The following is a 19572-nucleotide window of genomic DNA, read 5'->3' on the forward strand; positions in this document are numbered from 1 at the left end:
TTTGACTTCAAGAATTTAAGGCTTTGTTGCATCTTGCTGTGGTTCCTTTTTAAATAAACTGTCAAATGATTTATTCAAAAATTGTCTGGTTTTATATATGAACTTAAGTACACGTTTTGCTTCCATGGTCTTTTTAAACTGAAAAATGTGCTAATATTCCACTGCATTCTACCCCTCTACTGCTTTTCCGAGGTTGGCTCAAGGGCAGCAGCCTCAGCAGGGAAGCCCCGACTTCAGTCTCCTGGCTCCTTCATCCAGCTGCACATGCCTTGAAATCTGCTGTTTGGTTCTATTTTGGCTTATGAGGTGACAGTAAGTTGAGAAACCCCAACTTTGGAAATAACTGCTGATGTCAGGTCACACGTATGAACACATTTAAGCTTTCACTTCCAATGCATAATGCTCGGTGGCGCGGCACGGCAGACACCGGGCCCGGGGTTCACAGCACAGGTGGCCAGTCCATCAAAATTTCCGCGGGAATTTTCTAGTTGACCATTATTGTCAAATTTTCCTCTGGCTGTCCTGAGCCATGTATTGCCTGCAGATCTGAAATGTAGAAATTCATATCTGCAAGTTGTTCTACATGCTCCCGAGTCACAAAGAAATCTGATTGGATTACCATTCACTTCCAATGTGACTTCTGCGATGTTCAAAGGCAAATACCTCTTGTAAATTTAATTCTACTATTGGTTCATCATTTTGTTCTGGTTCAATTTGTTAAGACAAGCCTAGTCATGCTGAATATGGTTTTTGGTCTCTTTTGAACTGGCCTTTGACACAATCACGGGAGAAGTGACCTTCTTCACCGCAATTCCAACATCCAGTATTGTTGGGGTAGTTTTGTATATTCTGTCTACCTGTTCCTCTACCTCTTTGTCTTCCTCTACTTCTTCCTCCCAATCTTCTCCGAGTTGGCATAACCCTACTTATATAACTCTTCCTTTTTACAACCTTCACTTTCTGCTCTATCTCTCGCTTTCCTTCCCTCCATCTTTGCCTCGCCTTTTTGCCTTCTCTCTGCCAACTCCTTCCAATATGATAGGTCATCATACCCTTCCTTTTGCTTTTTATTGGTTTGATTCTTGTTCCTTTTTGCAATATCCTGTTGCAATTTTATTAATTTAGGGATCGATAATTGTCTGTCAAAGCCATACATATTTCTAGATGGTTTACTTGGGTTGGTTGGAGCTGAAAAATGTAACACCAATCCTTGTACTTTAGGTCTTCCTTTTTTACTAGTGGTTTTCCACTTTTTTTCCCATCTTGGGAATAATTTGGTCCCTGTTGTGATGAGCTTCCTAGGGAAAACTAACAACAGGGTTGTTTGTCAGTGAGAGAGTAATGAACTTTTCTTTGAGTTAATTCTCAAGCTTCTACCCCGGTGAGGGTGGAGAATTCTTGCCTCTGCTTCCTCAAAGACTTACTCTTTTTCTCACCCTTTAAGGGGCAAACTCTGTCTTTTCAAAAAGACTACTCGAGTGCTGAGTGCGTCTTATTGTACAAGACTGCCGAGCCGTCCTATTGCACAAGACTTCCAAGTCCGCCTTATCACAAAAGACTGCCAACTCGTCTTCCTACAGAAGACTGTCGAGTCCGTCTCTTTGCTTGCCAGCGACTAGAATAGAATCAGAATCAGAAAAGGGTTTATTGCCAGGTATGATCCAACACATACTAGGAATTTGTTTTGGTGAAGTAGGTGCAGACACATCTATTAAAAAAGAATGAAAAATACAAAATATACAGAATATACAGTATAAATATATGTACACAGTCTTTTTTTTGTTTGTTATTCCGGAAGTGCAGTCTGATTGTTTTCCTAAGAGTCCAAACTGGTCGTTAATTTAACGCATATAGTGAAAGTGTCAAAGTGGCAGGATGAGGCAGGGGTGGGGTGTGAAGAGTGTCAGGTGGGGTTCCGGGTCTTGTTGATGAGGCTGACAGCAGACGGGAAGAAACTTATTCTTTTGGCGTGAGGTTTTGGTCCTGATGGACCGCAGCCTCCTTCCAGAGGGGAGCGTCTCGAAGAGTCTGTGTCCGGGGTGAGAGGGATCGGCCACAAACGATCTGCACGCCTCCAGGACCCTGAGGTGTGCAGATCCTGGAGGGACGGGAGATTGCAGCCAACCACCTTCTCTGCAGACCGAATGACATGCTGCAGCCTGCCTTTGTCCTTAGCAGTGGCAGCAGCGTACCAGATGGTGATGGAGGAGGTGAGGATAGACTCAATGATGGAGGTGTAGAAGTGCACCAGCACTGAATTTCTTCAGCTGCCGTGAAGTGGGTGAGGAGGGGGAGGGGAGGGCCATTAAGGCAGGTCTTGGTGGAGATGACTGGAGCTGGACCTGTTGGGAGGTGTCAAGGGGGATGGTTGCTGGACTGTCCTTTAGTCTTTCAAAGCGGCAGTAGAACTTGTTCAGGTCGTTGGCTAGGCGTTGATCGTTGATGGAGTGGGGGGCTTTCGGCTTGTAGTTGGTGATCTGCCTGAGCCCTTTCCAGACAGACGCAGAGTCGTTAGCTGAGAATTGGTGTTGGAGCTTCTCAGAGTACAGTCGATTAGCCTCTTTCACCGCCTTGCCAAACTTGTACTTTGACTCTTTGTACTTGTTTTTGTCGCCACTCCTGAAGGCTTCCTCCTTCGCCAACCTTAAATGTCTGAGTTTGGCTGTAAACCAGGGTTTGTCATTGTTCACCCTGTAGCTCACCCTGGTGCGTGATGGAACGCAGCAGTCCTCACAGACTGATGTAGGACGTCACAGCCTCTGTGTACTCATCCAGACTGTTGGTAGCAGTCCTGAACACATCCCAGTCAGTGCCAGTCCAAACACGCCTGGAGATCCTCCACAGCCTCACTGGTCCACTTCCTTGGTGTCCTCACTACAGGTTTGCAGAGCTTTAGTTTCTGCCTGTACGCGGGAATCAGGTGGACCATGATGTGGTCAGAGTGTCCCAGAGCAGCACGCGGGACGGTGCGATAAGCATCCCTGACTGTCGTGTAACAGTGATCCAGAATATTCTCCTCTGTGGTCGGGCATTTGATGAACTGTTTGTATTTACGGAGTCCGAAGGGTGAGCGCACCTTTGACCAATATGTCCAAAATTTCCGCTGTTGGAAGCAGAAATTTAGGAAATAAATCCTCTGGTGTTGCTCCCCTGACACTTGTAAAAACACTTAAATACAGAAATACAGAAGAGACAGACAACAATATTCAAAGTTGTTTGCAGCGAGGAGAGTGAAACCACATACCCAGTGACATGCCGCTCCACTCTGAGTATGCCATTCATGCTCCTCTCTTTTTATTTTCTTTAGGAGGTCCCTAATACATGGTCGTGCAACTCTAAGGGGAGGGGGAAGCAAGCAGTTGCACAAGCTGTACTTGTTGTCTATGTGTGTGTGTGTGTGTATGTGAGAGCAATTACTTTTATTGTTTTATGAGTTCTTAACTTGACACATTCTTGCAGGATTAACGTGAGCATCTGCAGGGTCACTGTTGGCGGATCCAGGCACCTCCAGGACCTGGGGGTCTCTGATCAGGGTCACGGGAACATTCCTTCTTCAGCACACTCAAACATTTTCTATTGTCTAAGCAAATGGATATAAGGGTGATAACTAACAAAATAATACTTGCATTTGCATTTTATTCTAACACTACTACATTAGCAGTCATGGAACTCACAGAAAAATAGTGACAGCAATAGATAATAAGGAATATGCAATAGGCATTTTTATGGACTTACAAAAAGCATTTGATACTATTGACCACAACTTATTAATAAAGAAGCTGGAAAGATATGGGATCAGAGGTATAGCACAAAGGTGGTTACAAGATTATTTAAATAATAGACAACAATATGTGCAACTAAATGATAATAAATCTGATCTACTGAATGTGACATGTGGGGTACCACAAGGCTCTGTGTTGGGTCCTAAATTATTTATTATATACATATATTAACGACATCTGTAATAAATTTAAACTGTTACATTTTGTTTTGTTTGCCGATACCACAAATGTATTATGTACTGGTAAGGATCTAAAACATCTCCTGGATCCAGTGCAGAGGGAGCTTGGAACCATAAAAAGATGTCTTGCATCAAAGAAATTATCGCTAAACCTACATAAAAACAAATATATTATATTTGGAAACCATAAAAAAGAAAACAAACACAAATTAAAATACTGAAATTGAACTAGTAAAGGAAAGCAAATTTTTAGGAATTATTTTAGATGACAAACTAAGCTAAAAAATATCAAAAGTAATTGCAATACTACATACGTACAGTAAAGTACATCCTCAATAAACATTCTCTACAATTATTATAACAATCTGGGGACACACCTACAAAACCATCGCAAAACCAATTTACATGATGCAAAAGAGAGTAATATGGATAATAATAAGGATAATCAGTCAAGCTGTTTACCAAGCACAAACAAGTAAACTTTTTTTTAATTCACAAATTGCAAAATTTTACGATTTAATTGAATTCAAAGCTGCGCAAATGATGCTTAAGGTAAATAAAAACGTGCTCCCAAATGTTGTCCAGGGGATGTTTCAGATTCGTGCTCGTCAATATGAACTAGAATGAGTATGTTTGCAAAAGGGAAGGTACGAACAAATGTAAAGCAGAGATGTATGTCAATCAAAGGAGTAGATATGTGGAATGATTTAGATTCACAGATGAAAACTTGTGATACACTAAATAGGTTTAAACAAGTACTTATAAACAATCTTATGAGTAAATATGAAAGGGAATTGTGAGTACCAGAAAGCAAGTTGTATACCACATTGTATATATTACATAACAGTTGCTGTGCCAAGGCGGGACGTGGGAAGGAGGACCCAAAGGCAGAATTGGCAGGCACTACACAAGGTAAGGTTCTACACGAGGGTGAGGGTCGGTACACAGGAAGTCAGTCCAATAAGGCAAAGGTATCCAGTTGTATACCACATTGTATAGATTACATAACAGTTGCTGTGCCAAGGCGGGACGTGGGAAGGAGGACCCAAAGGCAGAATTGGCAGGCACTACACAAGGTAAGGTTCTACACGAGGGTGAGGGTCGGTACACAGGAAGTCAGTCCAATAAGGCAAAGGTATCCAAGAGCAGGCAGAAGGAGAGGTCGAAAGGCAGGCAAGGGTCGAAAACCAGGCGAGGCTGCCTTATTCTGGGAAGCGGACTTCACTGAGGGCAGCAATGTCGACATCGACACCACACCCGGAATTGCTGTCACCACGACCGGCTAACTGGCTAACGTGGATCTCCTGAAATCTTCATTCTACCTGCTGCTCTGAGTTTCCGCGAATGTGTATTCTCTACAGTTGGGCCCTTTTCTGGGCCCTTGTCTGTAAGTCTCGCTCTTTCATATCCTGCACTGTTGCTACTTCTCAGTTGCGAACACGACGCCGTTTCCACACAGAGGGCTCCATTGGAGCCCTTGCCTGTAAGTCTCTGTCTCCACTAACCACCACTCTTCTACTCCACTGCTGCCTGCCATAAGCAGAATCGTGCACTTTCAGCCTTGCTCTGGCCGTCTGCCGACTGTTTTTCAGCAACCTTACCCACCGTGGCCCCACTTACCTCCACTTCCGGCTGCCCTGACTGCTCGATCCTCCTGGGAAAAATCCACGAGTTGGAGGAGTGCATTACTACCATGCACAGGGTCCGCGAGGCTGAACTCCTAATGGACACCATCACTTTCCGTCTCCCATCTCCACGGTCTGAATCTATCACACATCAAGCCTGATGTCATCCACGATCGGTCGGATGTTTCCCTCGCTGTCCCCCCGGCAGCTCCCAACGCCGCAGCCGTCTTGCCAGGGGATAAACCCAAGTCATTGGCGACCTCCACCCCAGCTAAACTGTCACCCAGGCCAAAAAGCTCTCGTCACGTCTCTGTTGTGAACTTCACCCCTGCACCACGGCGCCATCTTGCCTCTTTAACTTCTACCATTCCAGCTGTGGAGTCGCCCCCACCCCATGTGACCTCGCCCCACCCCACCGCCGCTGACACCTGTCCAGGCTTCTTCGGCACCGCCCCGTCCCCTTTTCCCCCCAACCACCATCATCATTGGGGACTCCATCACGAGGAACATTCGCTTCTTCAACGCCATAACGTACTGTTTCCCCGGAGCCACTGTCCCCGTCATCCACGCAAAGTTTGTTGACATTGTTGAGCGATCTCTCCCCCCATCTGTCCGTAGAATAATTGTACACGTTGGCTGCGTTGATGCTTTCCGCCGTCAGTCTGTGCAGTTCAATAATCTTTTTCAGTTCCTATGCAAAACTGGCAAGACTATCTTCATTAGTAGCCCTCTCTCACCTCACAACCGCGGGTATGGTATTTCAGTCGCATTCTCTCCCTCCACACCTGGCTCCAGTCTGCTACAAACTCCCTCTCTCTTAACTATATCGACAACTTCGATCTTTTTTGGGGCCGGAAATCTTTTTTTAATCCTGACAGCCTCCATCCTAGCAAGCTTGGCAGTCGGATTTTAACAGTACACTTACAACACGCTGTTCACAGTGCGTGACTATTTACATTTAGTCAGACATTCCCCCCTTTCTCCTCTTCCTTATCCGGCTACAATTGTACCCACAGCTCCTCCTGCAGGTCACAGCGTTCACTGCACCCTGCTACTGCTTGTTCTACTTTTCAGCCTGTTCTTTCACCTACAAACAAGATCCCATCCCACTGGGCATACTGCCCGACTGGACTCCGCTATTACAACAATAAACAGAACTTTTTGACAGAACGCTTTTTGCATTGCCTAAAACAAGACAAAGGACCCACATTCGCCGGAAACTGCAGTTTGCCATTGTGTTGGACTTCATCTGCTGACATAGAGGTGAAAAAAAAAAAAAATAGAGGTGAGTTTTTTTTAATAGACTTAGTAAACTGAAATATATTCATTTGTAAGGACAAAACGTGCTTGATAATAAAAAGCCTGTAGCCCCTCTGCCGAGCGCGATCTGCAGGAATACACGTCCGGTTGGAGCTTAACTCCATTTTGTTTTTTCTTTGGCTTTTTCTCCATATATATAATTTTATGTATTTGTATGTTGTCGTCGGTGTCGCCGCACAATAACTGCATGTTTGGGATACACTAACGGTCGGAACTTAAATTCGGCGGTGCTGCACGTAGGCCGCTTGTTCAGGATACACGAACGGTCGGAGCTTAACGCTGTATAGCAAAAATTATATTCGTTGTTGCCGCACCTTAAACGAGCCGTTAGCCTAAAGGTAACGATTATGTGACCTGTGCTAAATGGAGATAGCGTACCATAAAAGCATTATCGTGATTCACCAGCACCTGGAAAACCAGCACCTTGAAAACCTACGGTGCGGTGGAGAAGCCACCGCACCGTAGGTTTTTAGCTTTCTCTGTTTCCAATGATTTTAACCCTGTCACTCATCTAAACCACTACCGCGCAGCACCGGGAGATGATGTTGTGGAGGAGAAGACTGTTTTGGCTGATAGAAAACGTCACTTGGAGATGACTGGTGATGATTGCAAAAAGTTAAAAATGGCTGACATTTCAAGTACATGTGCATCTGATGTTGAAGTCAATCTGATGTTGAGGTCATCAGTGTTGTTACCACACGGCATGCCTTTTGTCCAATGCTTCAAAAGGACTCCCAAGATGTGTGCCAACTTTTGAATATAGATTGTGAAATTAACACTGTGCCTGTCAATTTGTGCCATATCCCAAGCGGTGAGTGGCACACAGAAAAATCACAGGAAAATTAGACTCCATGTGGTTAAACATGTGGAAAAGCACTGTGAAGATTATGAGAAACTTCTCAGGAGTGAGTACAGTTGTTGGACAGAGTATATTAGTGTTTCCGACCCACCGACGACACTCCAAACTCTCCGCGACGCCTAGCTCGTCTTCCCCTCTACACCAAGTCAAGGTGCACCCGCCTTCTTGCCCTGCCGGCTTCGACGGACCCGACGACGATCTCGCGGAGTTCGACGAGTGGACCCGGCAGTTCTTCAAGGCGATGGAGCGGAAATGTGCAAGGTACACGCCGGAGGAACTGGAGACCATGGTGTGGGGGCCGGACGGCACCCTAGTGCCCATGGCGTCGGTGTTCCCTACACCCGCTGCACACCCTCCGACGCGGCGGCGTCGCCAGCGCACGGCACGTCGCCAAGAGGTGTGGCCCCCCTCTTCCGCCTCGCCATGTCATGCCACGGCACAGCTCAACCCTCTCGCTGTTGCCGAGTCGCAGTCTGTCGTGCATTCCCCGACGGCTTCCGTGCCAAGTGGCGAGGCATCCCGAATTCCTCCAGTGCCCAAGCCACGCCGCCTCTGGGGTTCCCAAGACTCGGCTCCCGTGCCAAGCTGCGTGGCGTCACAGATTCCTCCAGTTCCCAAGCCACGCAGCCCCAGGGGTTTCCAAGACCCGGCTCCCGTGCCAAGCTGCGTGGTGTCTCAGTTTCCTTCAGTGCCCAAGCCGCGCAGCCCCTGGGGTTCCCAAGACCCGGCTCCCGTGCCAAGCTGCGTGGCGTCCCGGATTCTGCCTGTGCCCAAGCCGCGCAGCTCCAGGGGTTCTCAAGACCCGGCTCCCATGCCAAGCTGCGCGGCGTCCCTGATCCCGCCCGTGCCCAAGCCGCGCAGCTTCAAGCCTAAACAAGTGGCTGCGGCCGGGACTGCTGACCTAGAGGAGCCAGTGACCCTCCTCCAAGCCTCCCTCCTCCCTTCCCTGGTTTCGGCTCCCTCTGACGACGGCGTCTGGGATCTGCCTTTGAGTGGGGGGGCTAGTACCACCTGCTGGGCTATGCTGGAAGCACAGCCCAGCCCGCCAATGGAAAGGGAGGATGGTGCCACCTGCTGGGGGAGTGAGGAGGCACAGCCCACTCCACCTGCAAGATGAGGAGCAGGGCTTGCTGGAGCAGATGGAGAGGCTCTGGCATGGACGACGCCTGCTTCTTCGCCGTCTCCGTGTCAGGGCCGGACGCCTGCTTCTTCGCCGTCTCCGCATCAGGGCCGGACGCCTGCTTCTTCGCCGTCTCCACATCAGGGCCGGACGCCTGCTTCTTCGCCGTCTCCGCGTCAGAGCCGGACGCCTGCTTCTTCGCCGTCTCCGCGTCAGGGCTGGACGCCTGCTTCTTCGCCGTCTCCGCGTCAGGGCCGGACGTCTGCTTCTTCGCCGTCTCTGCGTCAGGGCCGGACGTCTGCTTCTTCGCCGTCTCCACGTCAGGGCCGGACGCCTGCTTCTTCGCCGTCTCCACGTCAGGGCCGGACGCCTGCTTCTTCGCTGTCTCCGCGTCAGGGCCGGACGCCTGCTGTTTCGCCGTCGCAGTTTGGATTTGAGTTTACGGTCTGGGCTTTGGTTTCCTTTTGGCACGCTCTTATTTTGTGTTTGACTTCCTGTTTTTCCTTGTCTGCCTCCGTTGTCGGTGAACGGTGGATTGTATTTGTCAATCACTGAATAAAAGTGAAACCACTGGCCAAAGTTAAGATCCCAGTTTCTGTTTAGGATGGTAACTATTTTCCTTATTTGTCAAACCAGTAAATTTGATGAAATGATCCCAGTGCTGCCTCATTCACCTGTCCTCTTGTCTTGATAGTGTCACGCCCTGTGTGGGTTCCTAAGTGACAGTTTGGATTTGAGTTTACGGTCTGGGCTTTGGTTTCCTTTTGGCACGCTCTTATTTTGTGTTTGACTTCCTGTTTTTCCTTGTCTGCCTCCGTTGTCTTAGTTACCCACACCTGTCCCTAATTTGAGTGTCTATTTAGTTCAGGTGTGTGCGTCTCCCTTTGTGGGATTATTATCGTTTGTCAGTCAATCCCTGAGTTGCTTTGTTCTTCTGTTGCTATTATTGCACAGAATAAATATTATTTACCTGCACTTGGTCCTGTTCTCTGCATCCTGGGGTCGCACTGCAACACAGACATGCCGACGCGTGACAGAAAGTTACCGCCTGTCTGCCTTAAAGTTAAATACTAAAGGGATTCAAACCTTTTTGAACACAAAGAGTTGATATTTTTCTAACCAGATTGTATTAGTCAATCACTGGCGCAAAATTCAACCACTGCCCAAAATTAAGAATCAAAGGGATTAAAACTAAGACTTTTCTGAACACATAGTTGGTATTTTTCTAACCAGTGGACAATTTACAATCCACGGGTTTACTCAACCACAAGAAAGGTGGATTGTGTTTGTCAATCACTGACGAAAAATAAGTTTTTTTCAGACACGTAATGAAGACAATGAGGGCAATGTAAATATGTAAATATCTAAATAATATAAATATGTAAATACTGTAAATATGTAAATACTGTGAATGTATATTGTGACTAACCTCTGCTCTTGTCTTTCTAATTGCCGCCTGTCTTCAGTTCTACGCACATCATCTTTATATTAAACATAGTAGCAGTAGAAGTACATGTATAGATTTAACATAGTAGCAGTAGAAGTGCATGCGTATATTTACATAGTAGCAGTAGCAGTAGAAGTACATGCGTATATTAGTTAACATAGTAGCAGTAGAAGTGCATGCGTATATTAACATAGTAGCAGTAGAAGTAGATGCGTAGCTTTAACCTAGTAGCAGTAGAAGTACATGCGTATATTAGTTAACATAGTAGCAGTAGAAGTGCATGCGTATATTAACATAGTAGCAGTAGAAGTAGATGCGTAGCTTTAACCTAGTAGCAGTAGAAGTACCTGCGTAGATTTAACATAGTAGCAGTAGAAGTACATGCGTATATTAACATAGTCGCAGTAGAAGTACATGCGTAGATTTAACATAGTAGCAGTAGAATAGCATAGAAGTAAAACTAATCCCATAAGTGCATCATACCAACTATTATAATAGCAATGTAGTGGTTTGCATGCATGTGAGTTGTCATCAACAGGACAAGACCCCTCTGACGGTGTGAGTGTCCTCTGACAACTGCTGCATGTGGTAAGATATGGAGCTGTTTGCACTTTTCATATTGGTCAAATTCTGTTCATGTGTGAAACACTTGACTTTTTTGCCACTTGACATTATACTCGCATGTGATTTCTCCCGATACGTAAACCGGGCTCCAGACCACAAGTAAATAAAATACATCTTGAAATGTTGCCAGTCACATAAAAACACTTTCTTTTTGACCAAGTAGCTTTAATTAGCTGGAAGTTGGAAACACCTCCACTATGCTAAATGGGACACAGAATCTTACATGAGTTTATGTTCTGCAGAGGAAAAATGTTAACCTGTTAACCAAAATGTGTGGGGGCCTTGTGCTTGTGCTACTAAAATTATACATAGAATGTCATGGTACTTGTAGTACAAAAAAACTTCCTCATTCTGTCTTCTTTGACCTTTTTATATGATCTGCTCATAGCAAGTTTACTAACGCATTTGCTTTCTCGCTTTCTCTGACCTGTAGTGAATGCTTCCTGCTTCCAGAGGAGCTCCCACCGTTGCACCTTGACATCCACCCATTGCTGACTGGATAGGATACTGGTGATTCCAGGAACTGGTCATCGTGGGACTGCAACTGCTGATCCTTTCCTCCACCCATTCTTAACCCTCTGTCCTTTCTTCACCACTGTCTACCTACCATCTCTCCCTGTCATCCCTCTCAACCCAACCGGTCGAGACAGAAGGCCGCCCCATAGAGCCTGGGTTCTGTCCAAGGTTTCTCAAAGAGTTTTTCCTTGCCTCCGTTGCCAAGTGCTTGCTTGTGTGGGGTTCAGTTGGTTCTCTTTCTAGATAACTTCCATATGATGATTAGAATTGGCACTATATAAAAAAATTGGCTTGACATAACTGCTTTTGTCATTTCTGCATGTTTAGTACATAACCCCACACATGTTCATTCATAGTTTAGACAATCTACAATGTCAACTCGGTCTCTGCTGCTATCCTGCAAAACACTCCACCCACTTTGACCCTGGGTGGACCACAGAGATGCTTCTCAGACCAAGGACCCAACCTGCAATCATGATCGAGTCCACCAGCATGGCACACAGGCTGCCCACTGATAAATTAGTGAAAATAGAAATAATACAAAATGCAATAATTTGTATATTCCAAAGCTTCCTGGCTACTTTGATATGTGTCACCTCCCCAAATAAAAGTAAGTAACCGTAAGATAAATTATAGGATCACACTTGCTCCAACCCACTAACTACTGTTGCCTTGAGGAAAAACACCTTATTGCCACTTTAATCCCCACTAATTTAATAAATAGGTGGAAACCACTCCTTAAGAGGATTGTTTTTTACTGTACATGTGAGTTACATACTTCTCTCATGCACACACCAACAATTATGAAAAATGTCATGTCCAATTTATTAACTACATATAGTATCCAGACCGCTTTGATGCAAATGTGCACTGTTAAAGTAATTATTAAAAAATTACATTTGTGTGTATTTATATTTGCAATGTAAAATTGATGTTGATAAAAAATTGACTGTAAATGGTTGTCTATATGTACCCTGCCATGGGCTGGGACCAGTCCAGGATGTACCCCACCTCTCATCAAAATATAGCTGGGATATAGATGTGTCCATAATTGACTGTGTAGCAGGGTGTTATGACATATATTGACAACTCTGCTTCACCGTCGCCGCATCAGGGCCGGACGCCGCCTGCTTCTAGACTTTCTGCCGGAGCCTAGGTTCTACACCCAGGGCGCCCCCCTGAGGATGCCTACCTTGCGCTTGGTCGAGGGCGCCCGGCCGACCCCCACCTCCGGTCCCCCCACCACCCATCGCTCTGACTTTGAACTGTTTCGGATGTCTGGGATCCGTCCTTGAGGGGGGTGTACTGTCACGCTCTGTGTGGGTTTGCACGTGACATGTTGAGTTTGGGTTACCTTCTTGGGCTTTGGTTTCCGTTTTGGACACTTATTTTGTATTGGACTTCCTGTTTTGCCTCGTCTGCCTTTGTTGCCATGGCCACCCACACCTGTCCCTAATTTGTCCTCTATTTAGTTCAGGTGTACGCTTCTCCCTTTGTGGGATCATTGTTAGTTTGTCCATCAGCTAGTTGAGTTGCGTTTTCTTCTGCTGCTATTATAGCTAAAATAAATATTATTTTACCTGCATTTGGTCCTGCTCTGCATCCTGGGGTCGCACCGCAACACAGACATGCCGAATCGTGACACTGCCCAGATATTTATCCCGTATTTAGCTGGTTTGGAAGGCATGTATTGCCTAAATGGGCAGCAACCTCTGAATGCCACCAGCCTTTCATCCACTGTGATATTAGGGCCTGGGTTATAGAGAAGTGGAAGCTGCTCTACCCACTTGTCCCACACTGTCCTAATAGCTGCCAGCTTGTCTCTCTCCTGTCTCCCAGCCAATGTTTCTTGATTATCAAATCGGATCACTCTGGAGAAAATGTGAAAAGTCTCCAGAGACATTGTGGCCAATATATTGGGCCGACATTTTCGTTCTTTACGTGAACTGGTATCGGCCGATACGCGCGTGGGTTGAGGTGTATTTTTCCGCGGCATTATTTACAGACAGACATCCACCGGGCAGCTTTGTGTTGCCGGAGGACCCTGCAACACACCAGTCGCGGTACCCCCCCCCCCCCACTGCAAGAGTGGTGAATCACGACAACGGTAAGTTTTCAACTTTTATTAGCCTTAGCCTTTTATTAGCCTTTAACAGTTAAATGCAATATACGTGCTTGAAAATATAGTTTAGTTTGTGGGTGTGAAAAGCAGGAATGCTGCTGAATGCTTCATCTTTAAAAGTGCCTACCGTTGGAGTTAGGGATCTGTTGATGTAGTTGGAGGCTAATATGTACAGCTGTTACCAACACCGCTTTAATGGCAACCTTGGCAGTTCAGCCCCATGGTGTTGGTAGGAGTTTTATTCAGCCAACGCCTGGCTGGGGTTAAATGCGTGTCGTGTTATGTGTGTGTGCTCTCTCCGAACAGACGTGCGCACACACACACACACACACACACAGAATGAATTGGAGCAGCGGTGTCTGCTATCAGAAGTCTTTAGTGTGCACAACACAAACTTTAATGATGAGAGAAATGTTTTTTTATCGTACTAAATCGTGTCAGTGTGATGTGTTTTTGTGTGTGGAGGTGGGGTGTGTGTCTCACTGTGGAGGAGCAGTCATCACATAATAATAATAATTTAAAGTTTTGGTTGTGCCTGTGGGCAGGTAGAGGGGCTTATTTGGCTTCATGAGTCTGATGGCCAGGGGGAAGTAGCTGTCTCTAAACCTGGTTGTTCTACAGTGGATGCTGCAGAGACTTCTCCCTGACGCCAGGCGAGAAAACAGTCCATGCTGGGGGTGTGTGGGGTCAGAGTAGATCCGATGGGATACACAGCGGGTATTTGCTATGTCCTTAATGAGGGGAAGCGGGGTCCCAATGATCTTCTCCGCTGTCCTCACCACTCTCTGCAGTAACATCCAGTCCGAGGCCGTGCAGCTCCCAGACCAGACGGAGATGCAGCTGGTCAGCAGGCTCTCGATGGTCCCTCTGTAGAAGGTGGTAAGGATAGGAGGGGAGAGGGAGGCTCTTCTCATCCCCCGCAGGAAGTGCAGTCGCTGCTGTGTCTTCTTTGCCAGAGAGGAGGCGTGGAGTGACCAGCCAAGGTTGTCTGTGATGTGCACCCCCAAGTACTTGGTTGTGCTCACAACTTCTACGGCTGTGTCGTTGATGCAGAGTGGAGTGTGGCTGTGCCTGGAACTCCTGAAATCAACGATGATCTATTTTGTTTTGTCAACATTCAGACCTTCCTCAGGACTCTCCACACTGCAGTGGTATCCAGCTTGACTGCCTGTTCATCGGGGCTGTAGCCTTCCTCGCAGCCTCAAACCTTCCAAAGAAGTTATTTAGCTCATTGAGGAAGCTCAATTGCCTGCACCCTGCCTCATTATGGCAGGGTGCAGGTGTAGCCAGTGACAGACTGGATGCCCTGCCACAGTTGTCTGGTGTTGCATGGGTCCTGGAAGAAGCTTTGGATCTTCTGACTGTGGGCACGCTCTGCTACTCCAATGGCACGGTTCAGATTTGCCCTTGCTGATCTGAGTGCCATCACATCACCAGATTTGAAGGCAACATTGCGTTCCCTCAGTCTTTCACGCACCTCTTTAGTCATCCAATGTTTCTGGTTGGCCCGTGTGATGATCGTCTTGGTGACTGTAACCTCCTCCATACACCACTGTATGTAGCCTGCTACAGATGCAGCATACTCTCCCACGTTGGTCTGCTGGTTGTCTGTTGCAGCCTCTCTGAACATGTCCGATTCGGTACACTCAAAGCAGTCTTGCAGGGCAGACATAGCTCCCTCTGGCCACACCCTCACTTTCTTCAAAGCAGGCTTTCCTCTGGTGAGCAGGGTCTGGTATGCAGGAATTAGAGATGAGAGAAACAGAGAGATGGTCTGAGGAGCCATGGTGGGGCGGGGGACTGCTTTGAATGCTTTTTTGATGTTTGTGTAAACCAAGTCCAATGTATTCTCCCCCTTGGTAGCAAAATCCACATGCTGGTAAAAATTTGGAAGCACGGTCTTCATGTTGGCCTGGTTGAAGTCTCTAGCAACAATAAACACACTGTCCGGGTGTGTGGCTTGCATATCACTGATGGCAGGTGAAGGATTTCATGTATGTTTGTCTCCTAATCTTTGTGTCTCATGTATGTGTGTCTCCTATTTCTTGTGTCTCACTCATCTAACTATGCACTACATTTAATCAAGTAGAACCAAGCAGCCTTGGGCAAATCACAGGACACATAATCGCTTTCAGGCACATACAGTTCCGGAGCTCTCCTACACATCCACAATTTTGACTAACTACAGATAATGGGGGAGCATGACGTCGGCAGCCACGGCCTGTCGATAACAGCTGGCTCCACTGCTCCACCCCACCCGTGCTGCGTTGGTGAGAAGACGTTGGCCGAGGAGAGGAGGGGGGCCACCTGTGATGCGCCAGAGATCTACCGACATTTCTTAGCATAATAAAAGCCGGGCAGGGACAGTTAGCTGTACTCATTTGTTCTGACCTGTAAAGTAAAGCCTACGTCTCTGCAGGTGTTAGGGAAAGACTTATGAGCCCGGAGCTCCGTGTAATCTGACTGATCTGAGAGTAAACCATATAACTGACAAGTTCGTTGTCATCTCTTGCCTCCAACACGACACACACAGGAATCACTGACCTAAGAACAGGAGGTCAATTCCAACAATTGGCGCCCAACGTGGTTGGAGGGGGAGTTGTGTTGTGTGGTTTGGTCTTACTTTAGGCTGCAGTTCGATGCTCTGGGCTTCCACGACAGGCGCACCTCTACAAATAATAAGGTAAGCAGAAACCTGTTTATTCAAATTCTGCTATTGGTCAATAACAAATTTGGTGGAAACCTGGTAGCATTGTGTCTGTAATTATTGTCTGAGAATATTATTACGCTAGCAGGTGTGTTGACATAGTGTGTTTTGTGACATTATTGTGGAGTTTTGAGAAAACCGGTGTGTGTTCCAGTATACTGCGTGGTCCGGGACCACTAAGGGTCGGCGTACCCAACTGGGTGGAGGGCCGTAAATGTAACGCTTCATTCCGGGTCCTGTGAAGGGCAGTACACCAGCAGGCGGTGAGGGGAATGCTTCACATGGATGCTTAAATAGACAGGGTCTATTTGATAACTTTCATTATTGCTCAACATCCTTGCAACTATCAGTTTTGTATTTGTTTTTTGTTTTAATTGTTGTGGGAGTAGAATGGAAGGTGAGTTGGACCGAGAATGTGAGGAGTGGGAAATGTGTGGGGGTCCCCTGAGGGTGTCAGAAAGTGAGTTGTTTGGTCTTGTGGAAGGCCAGGTTATGAGTGGCTTGGTAAGTCAGGATAAGAATAAAGATAGACAGATGGTACGTAAGACATGGGATGTGTGAGATGGACAGAGTTGTGATAATATTGTGAAGGTTCAGGGTAAGTTCAGACAGGAGGAGGAAAAGATTATGAAATAAATAAGGCAGGTGGAGGAAAAAATTGAGCAGACGTCATTCTGGCAGAAGTCAGAACTTAAGAAGACTCTATTAACTGGTCTAAAACTCTATTAACTGGTCTAAATCCATAGTATTGCCCATTAATTTTGTTTTCCAGAGCACCCCCTCTATACCACTGCGTTCAGGGAATATCAGGTATTTGGGCATCAACATTTCCTCCAATCTGTCAGACCTGATCAGCTTGAATTATACCCCACTGTTGAAATCGATTGAGGATGATCTTGAACGTTGGAGAACTTTGCCGATCTCTCTTATGGGCAGAGTATCCACTGTGAAAATGATGATATTACCAAGGATCAATTATCTGTTCTCTATGATCCCAACCAAACCATCTATAACTTGGTTTAAGTCATTAGATTCATATATATGTAAATAAACTTCTATGGAAAAATAAGCCAGCACGAATAAGCCTAAAAACATTACAAAAATCTAAAGAATGTGGGGGCTTAGAACTGCCAAATTTCTCCAATTACTTCCTGGCAAATAGGCTACAGTATATCTTAAAATGGATAAAACCTAACCCCTTGGATCAGTTATGGCTAGACATTGAACAATCATTTAGCCAAGAAATCCCCATCTTTAACTTACCTTTCATAAGTCAAATCCTTAGGAAACACGATTGTTTTAAAAGCATAAATATTAAAACCACTCTGACAGCTTGGTGGGAATTTTAAAAAATAACTAGGTCATCGCTCACTCCTTGCCAGTACGCTCCGATCTGGAATAACCCTGATATATTGCTTAAAAAAAAAACCTTGGATTTTACAACATGGCATTACAAAAGAATAAGTTGCTTGGAAAATATCACAAGGGGGGGAAAGTTTGTGTCATTCACTTAACTTGTTACTGTTAGAATAAAATGTAGATACAATTATTATTTTGTTAGTTATCACCCTTATATCCATTTGCTTAGAAAATAGAGAGAGTGTTTGAATGTGGTGAAGAAGGAATGTTCCCGTGACCCTAAACAGAGACCCTCAGCGACCCCCAGATTCTGGAGGTGCCTGGATGCCACAACAGCAACCCTGCAGATGCTCATGTTAATCCTGCAAGAATGTGTCAAGATAAAGAACTCATAAAGCATTAAAAGTAATTGCTCTCACATACACACACACATAGACAAACAAATACAGCTCGTGCAACTGCCTTCTCCCCCTCCCCTTAGAGTTGCACGACCCTGTAGTAGGGACCCCTGAAAAGAGAATAAAAGAGAGGAGTGTGAACTGCATATTCAGAGTGGAGCGGCATGTCACTGGGTATGTGGTTTCACTCTCCTCGCTGCGAGAAACTTTGAATATTGTTGTCTGTCTCTTCTGTATTTCTGTATTTCTGTATTTCTGTATTTAAGTGTGTTTACAAGTGTCATAGGAGTTTGAACCTGACATTTACTTGGTCCTTCGAGCCGGATCCCAAGATACCTGAGGAGTCCAGTTGTGGAGCGGACAAGACGGAAAGACCGTGGCCACGGCAGACAAAACCCTTTGATGGGCTGTCTTCTCAGCTCAACAACTGGAAGCTGAAGGTTGACGGGATACCGACGGAAGAGAAGACAACAAACAGTAAGACACTTTTGATTAGAGTGAGTGTGAGTGAAAGGGTGTCGTCCCTTTGTGTTAAAGCAGGGGTGGGCAAACTGACACCTGGGGTCCACATGCAGCACGCTAAGGGTTTTTGACCCCTAGAGCTGAGTGCGGCCCGCGAGTCAATAAGGTTTGTCACCCGGTGCTAAAAGCCTTGTGTATACTAGTCGCTGGCAAGCAAAGAGACGGACTTGACAGTCTTCTGTAGGAAGACGAGCTGGCAGTCTTTTGTGATAAGGTGGACTTGGCAGTCTTTTGCAATAGGGTGGACTTGGCAGTCTTGTGCAATAGGACGGCTCGGCAGTCTTGTACAATAAGACGCACTCGGCACTTGAGTAGTCTTCTTGAAAAGACAGAGAAGTCCTTTGTAAAAGACGGAGTTGGCAATCCTTTGTAATTAGACGGCGTTGGCGGTCTTTCACAATAAGACAGAGTTGGTAGTTTTTTGTACAAAGACGGAGTTGGCGGTCATGTTAGGCTAGAAAAGGAGTGCCTCTGCAGTGAAAGGCCTTTTCGGGGTTCGAATGCGAAAACGTTTTCAAAGTACGAATGAGTGTGTGAATGGGAGATTTTGTCACTAGACAGGTCTTCATATTAAAGGGTGAGAAAAAGAGTAAGTCTTTGAGGAAGCAGAGGCAAGAATTCTCCGCCCTCACCGGGGTAGAAGCTTGAGAATTACCTCAAAGAAAAGTTCATTACTCTCTCACTGACAAACAACCCTGTTGTTAGTTTTCCCTAGGAAGCTCATCACAACAGGGACCAAATTATTCCCAAGATGGGAAATAAAAGTGGAAAAACGCAAGTCAAAAAGGAAGACCTAAAGTGCAGGGATTGGAGTTACATTTTTCAGCTCCAACCAACCAAAATAAAACATCTAGAAATATGGATTAACAAGTATGGTTTTGATGGACAATTATCGATTCCTAAATTAATTGAATTGCAACAGGATATTGTAAAAAAGAACAAAAACAAAACCAAGAAAATGCAAAAGGATGGGTATGATGACCTATCATATT

At 45.9% G+C, this 19572-nt stretch overlaps 1 long non-coding RNA gene across 1 annotated transcript in view; it reads left to right on the plus strand.

Moving 5' to 3' along the window:
* LOC144901285 (uncharacterized) overlaps positions 1-19572 on the plus strand; it is a 102682-nt gene that overhangs the window by 10113 nt on the left and 72997 nt on the right. The window lies entirely within an intron of this gene.

The sequence above is a fragment of the Doryrhamphus excisus genome, linkage group LG11 (assembly GCF_037039965.1).
Source record: "Doryrhamphus excisus strain RoL-2023G ecotype Guam linkage group LG11, RoL_Dexc_Guam_v1.1, whole genome shotgun sequence".
NCBI lineage: Eukaryota > Metazoa > Chordata > Actinopteri > Syngnathiformes > Syngnathidae > Doryrhamphus > Doryrhamphus excisus.